Consider the following 5,786-nt stretch of genomic DNA (forward strand, 5'->3'; position numbering starts at 1 on the left):
GCACGGGCTCGGGGAGGAAACCTCTCCATCCCTACGTCTGAGCCTCCCAGGCCTCTGGAGCCGAAGTAAGGGCACGCCAGTGCTCTGCACCTGTGCTCAGCAGGGCGGGCCAGGGGGTAGGGCCCAGTTCCCATGGAGTGCAAGTGCACACCCTCCCACACACCAGCATCCTCCCTCCCTCCCACACTCACCCCTCCCTGGCTACTCAGTGCTGAGCTGCACTGCTGCTTGCACTGTGTGCCTGGCAGCCTGTGGCTGAGGCCCCCTTCCACCCCAACGAACGGGTTGAGGGTTCCTATGGTCCTAGAGCCTAAGAGAGAGCCACCTGGCCTAATGCCTGCCCTCGGCGAGGCAGAGGGGAGGAATCCACAGGATCCCAGTCCGCTGGGATCCACGGGACAAAGGCACGAGGGGCTTCATTGGAGGAGAGCCCAAGTGCGCCCGGGGAGAGGGGACCGGGAAGCTGCTGCCTACACTAAGTGCACCCAGGGAGAGGGGACCGGGAAGCTGCTGCCCACGACCCTGTGTCCGCAGCCAGGGAGCTGGGCACAAAGGAGCAGCAACCTCCTGCGGCACAGACGGGTCGTGGTGACAGGGAAGCAGCCTCAGCACCAACACCTGCTTATTCAGTCGGCACATTCACAGGGCACCCCTGGGTCCAGGCACTATTTTCAGTTCTACAAACACAGCTATTTCTTAATTATTTATTTCACTTTGTTTATTATTATTATTTTAAATTTTGCTAAAGGACATGCTATAGTGAAAGAGAAAGTGAGAAAGCAAGCTGACAGGTTCAGTACTTGAACCGCAGTCAGCCATTTTGAAGTCCAAGGCCTCAACCACCTCATGGCCCTGACACAGCTATTTTTAAATGACACAACCCCGCCGTCAGGGAGCTTACATTTTAGTGGGGAAACAGGTCACATGTCAAAGACATCAACAGTGTGTCTCATAGCAGGGTGGGGGAGGGCAAGAGGAGGGAGGGGCTTGCCGTCTTAAATCAGGGAGCCCAGGAAGGCCTTCCTTAGAGAGAGGGTCATGTCAAAACCCAAAGTAGGTTGTGATTATTCCTAAAATAAGGGACTTGCTAGCGATAGAACTGGAAGATCCAAATCAGCTTTAGAGATTAGTCAGTCCGATCCATCTTTTGCAGATGAGGAAACTGAGGCACAGAGGCAGGGTAGTGGTGAGGAGGCACCTTGCCCACCGTCACTGGGCAGGCAGCAGGTCTGGAACCCGGGTGCTCTGGTCCCCAGTCAGAGTCCTCTCCCGTCACGTCGCTGCACGGGCAGAGAAGCCCCAGCTTCCCACCAGACACGTCCGCTGGCAGGTGCGGTAAATAAAAGGCTTCATCTCAAAGACAGACCATGAGGACACCGTAAAGCCTTTATGGGCTGGGCTGGTGGTCAGCACGCCTTGGCCTGCACAGTGCTCCCAAACAAGGGACCATAAACATTTTATGGTGGCCGGACACCACATAGACTTCCATGGCCATGGCATCTGCTCAGCCGCTCCATCCCCTGGCCTCTGTGGTGACACCAGGATGCTTGTGCCCAGAGCAGAACTTCCACAGAGCCCTGGCCTGGGCGGCATTCGTGTCCCCTACGTCCAGACTGTCTGCCAGCGACACAAGACCAGGGGCTGGGACTACATTCAACACCGACGGGAGCCCGGGTCAGCACCGGTGCATGCCGCCAGAGGCCCTGCTCCTGAAGGTTGCCCAGTGGTGGAGACGGGCACACACATTCAGCTCACTGTACCCTGAGCACTGGGGGAGGCACCCCGATTCACAGGTCAGAAAGCAGCCCACATCCGGCCGGCTGCCTCCACACCCCTGCCTGGAACCTCCTGTTCACGGCACTCCTCCTACTTTAATGAGCCCATGCTAAAGCCAGGACGCTGGGCTTTCTCCTCCTCCAGGCCATCCGTGTGCCCACAGTCAGGGGGGGTGAGAATGCTGGCGAGGAACCCTGGGATTCCACCCCTCCACTCCTACTGAAGGGTTCCTACAGGGATGCGTGTCAGCCCCCGCATTACCTCAGCCCCGTGGCCCTGCAGCAGGGCCGGGTGGAGGGGATGCTGCTGGAGCAGGGGGCTGCACAGGGGTGAAGGGGAACAGGAAAACTGCCCGGGACCTCTGGGAAGGTGTCTGATCCCCAGCTCCCCCAGGACAGCAGTGCCCAGGAAAGCGCTGGCCTACTCTTCTTCAACAGCCTCTCAGACACCATCAATGCTATTCCCAAAAACCAGGAGGGATGGCAGCTCCTCTTCGGGCCCTGCCCTGGGCTCAGCCTTCTCCCTCTCTCTCAGGCCATGTATTTCTGGGGAGCATGTGAGTCCTTTACCTCCCTGTTCAAATGTCACCTCCTCCCATGAAGCTGCAGTCTCCCACCTAGACGGCATTTCTGCTGTGTGACCCGCATCTGCGTATGCAGATGGTGTGGTCCGGTAATTCCCGAGGGACTGTCTTACCCGCCCCCCCCCCCGCCCGATCCTGACAGGCTCCCGGAGGCTCCTCTGTACTCAGCATGTTTCCCCTCCCCCCTACACAGAGCCGAATGCCTTCTTAGAGCAGGCATTTCATAAATATTGGATGAATTAGTTAATTAATGAATTAACCTGCCTTAGAAACTTGTTCCATGATCTAAATCCCTTCTTACTGAGAGAGAGAGGATTCCCCCTTGCGTGGGCTCAATCTCCTGGCCCAGTTCCACTCAGTCTACCCATAGGCTCTAGCCTCAGTGGGATTGCAGTGCTCTGGCCACCCTCCCCCCCAGGTCTGGCCCTCCACACTTAATGGTCCCTAAGCTTCCCTCCCCGTACAGAGCCGACCACCTCCGGCTTTGCTGTCCTACCGTCCAGCCTGTCCCCACTGCCGCCCTCTCCATCCACTCATGGCCAAGTGTCCACAGGGCTCTTAAATCTCAGGAGCAATCTGGCACCGTGACAGCAAAGGCCTGCCCCTAGGAAGGACCCAGGAGACTCTGGGTTCTGGAATGGCACAAACACAGCACCTCAGGGAGCCTGGGAGCCACGTAGAACAGTGCCAAGTGGCACTAGGGACCTGTTCGTGGAAGACAATTTTTCTATGGACGGGTGGAAGGACGGTTTTGGGATAATTGAAGCTCATGACACTTACAGAGCACTTTATTTTTTAATTATTATTACTAATTAATAATAATTAATTAATTATTATTGGGAAAGTCATGAAATATTTTTCTGTGCAATAGAAAATAATAGAGACCAGTATCAACTGTGGCCCAGGGTTGGAGACCCCTGGCAGAGAGCACCCTCTCATTCTGGAAGAACCCCGCCCCTTGCCCACTTGCTAGCTGAACTTCTGTGGCCACCCAGAAGTGATATCCAGACACACAAGCCATTCGTGGGCGCCCACAACGTGCCAGTTAAACAAGTCCTGGTTCTCCAAGTCACGGCTCTCCGACCCCCAGAGAGGTAGTGACACGTGACTCGTTGCACGTGTCACTAAAGATAATGGCTGACGCTCCAGCCAGAGCCGAGCAAGGAAGATCCATCTCACGGCGACTGGGGTTCCAAACAGGCCCCTAGGGGCTAAGACGTGGGCGAGGGGTGGGGGGAGGGAAGAGCAGTCCCTTGAAGGCTAGGGAGCCTGGTGGACAGCGCTTTGCCCCCATGAGTCTAGCCAGCTAGCTGTCTTGCAGGCCATAGGGCTCCCTCTCTTCCCTGCCGCCCAAAGGATCTGTGTGATAGTGCCGAAATCAAGGCATAGACTAGGGGCCTCAGGGCTGTGTAAAAGGAAGGGAGGCTTCACGGAAGAGGCGACATTTAAGCGCTGTCTGCGAGATAAAGAGGATTTTCCTGGGAGGCCTGAAAGGCTGCACCCAAACTGTTTCTTCCAGGCCTAAGGTAGCAAGCCAGATGGCACCTCTCTGCAACACTTCCATCAACAAGTTCGAGGTCTGAAGACCTCCATCTGACCCAGCTTGACCTTACACATGTGCACACACAATGCTAGAAGTAGGGGCCAACTGAGAGCCAAGTCGAAGACGTGCTGGGACGTCTCAGTGCCAGGCGTCAGACTTCCCAGGGTCTGAATTCCAGAGAACTCTACCTGAAGATGTCCAGGCCCAACAAACCGTGCAAAATACTGGAGTCAAACCCCACCCCAGCGAAGAGACAGCTAGAGCCCGGAATGAGGAGGTGCAGGCCATGACCAGAGCCGCTGGGAAGCCTGGCTGGGATGTAAGGCCCTGGGTAGATCTAGAATAAAATGGGTCAGCCGGTGGGTGAGGGCACATGGCTGGAGAGGAGAAGGCCAGACATCCTGCCATGCCCACTAGACAGGGCTTAGGCGTGGAGCCACAGCTGGCCGGGACTTGCTGATGGAGCCCTCGGGCCGGAATAAAGAACAAGGTGGAAGAGGATGTTGGAAAGGTCTGTGGTGGGCCCTGGAGGCGACATCTCTGCTAACCATCACTTTCTCCAGACCTAGGACTCTTGGCCAAGACCTCACCTTCCACATCCACACCTGGCCACTCCCCATAGGTAACTCCCTGAGGAGCCCCGAAGGTCCTTGGGGTGCAGAGAGGGCCTCAAGCCTGCATAGGGTGCCATGCATCCTCTCCCTCTGGGCTCATTCCTCCCCCACCCACCCCTGGCCACTCGGAGTGGGCCCGAGGTGGAGAACAGCAGACTTGCAAGGAGGAGTGGGGCTGGTGCCCGGGAGAAGGCCAGAGGCCTGTGGACAGCCTTGTAATTTAATTATTCGACTGCAGAAAGGAGATGGCATGTACTGGGTGCTCGTCCTTGTTAGGCTAATTGTCTGTCTCCTTCACTCTTCTCCCCCACATGCTGGGGACGTCGCCACAGCCTAATTGAGTTATCATAAAGATAATGGCTGATGCTCCAGCCAGAGCCGAGCAAGGAGGATCCATCTCACTGCGACTGGGGCTCCAGACAGGCCCCCAGGGGCTAAGACGTGGGCAGGGGGAAGGAGGGAAGATCAGTACCTTGAAGGCTAGGGAGCCTGGTGGACAGCGCTTTGCCCCCATGAGTCTAGCCAGCTAGCTGTCTTGCAGGCCATAGGGCTTCCTCTCTTCCCTGCCGCCCAAAGGAGCTCATTAGTGAGACAAAAGGTCTCTGGCCCAGGAGTGTCCAGGGCTTTCTAGAGAGGCAGCCGAGCCGTGTAGTGAAGAGAACTTGGACTCAGGAAGCAGACAGGTCAGGTTTCAAATCTCACCGTCACCTCTTGTAACCTAGGCCAATTACTTCTCTGCTCCGAGCCTCGGTGTTCTCATCTGTCAAATGGGGACTGTTAAATTCACATCACATTATTGGTCAGAAAAGTCAGTGAGAACATCTGTGTAAAGTGACGGAAACCAGTGACGTGAGCTTCCACTTGTCTGTCCTGATACTGGTGAGAGTGGGTGGAGGAGGAAGAGGTGGCTGATGGGACGACCATTGGAGGACACCCCAGGACAGTGCCTGGCTTTATGTGAGCCGCTGGGGGGCGTGCAGGGGACAGTGTGCTCTTCCTTGCCTGTCTTTCTGTCTTACAACATGGCCCCTCATCTCTATCAACTCCAGGCCCCAGAGAGCTCTGAGATGCATCTCTGGGATGAGAACCTGGGCACAAGCTGAGAGGACAGGAGTCAAAAACACATGAGTCAGGGTCAAGGACAAAAGTGAAGGTCAGAGTTCACACGGTCCGGCCAAGGCCTTGGACAGATACAGCAGTCCAGACGTGGTGGGCAGGGGATGGAGCCGCCACAGCGGCAGGGCATCCCGGGAATCTCGGGCAGTCGGCG

The 5,786-nt window shown here is 56.5% G+C and overlaps 1 protein-coding gene across 1 annotated transcript in view; it reads left to right on the plus strand.

Moving 5' to 3' along the window:
- Positions 1 to 5,786, plus strand: part of DSCAML1 (DS cell adhesion molecule like 1) — a 430,778-nt gene that overhangs the window by 336,656 nt on the left and 88,336 nt on the right. The window lies entirely within an intron of this gene.

This window comes from Tupaia chinensis, unplaced genomic scaffold (assembly GCF_000334495.1).
Source record: "Tupaia chinensis unplaced genomic scaffold, TupChi_1.0 Scaffold139431_1, whole genome shotgun sequence".
Classification (NCBI taxonomy): Eukaryota; Metazoa; Chordata; class Mammalia; order Scandentia; family Tupaiidae; genus Tupaia; species Tupaia belangeri.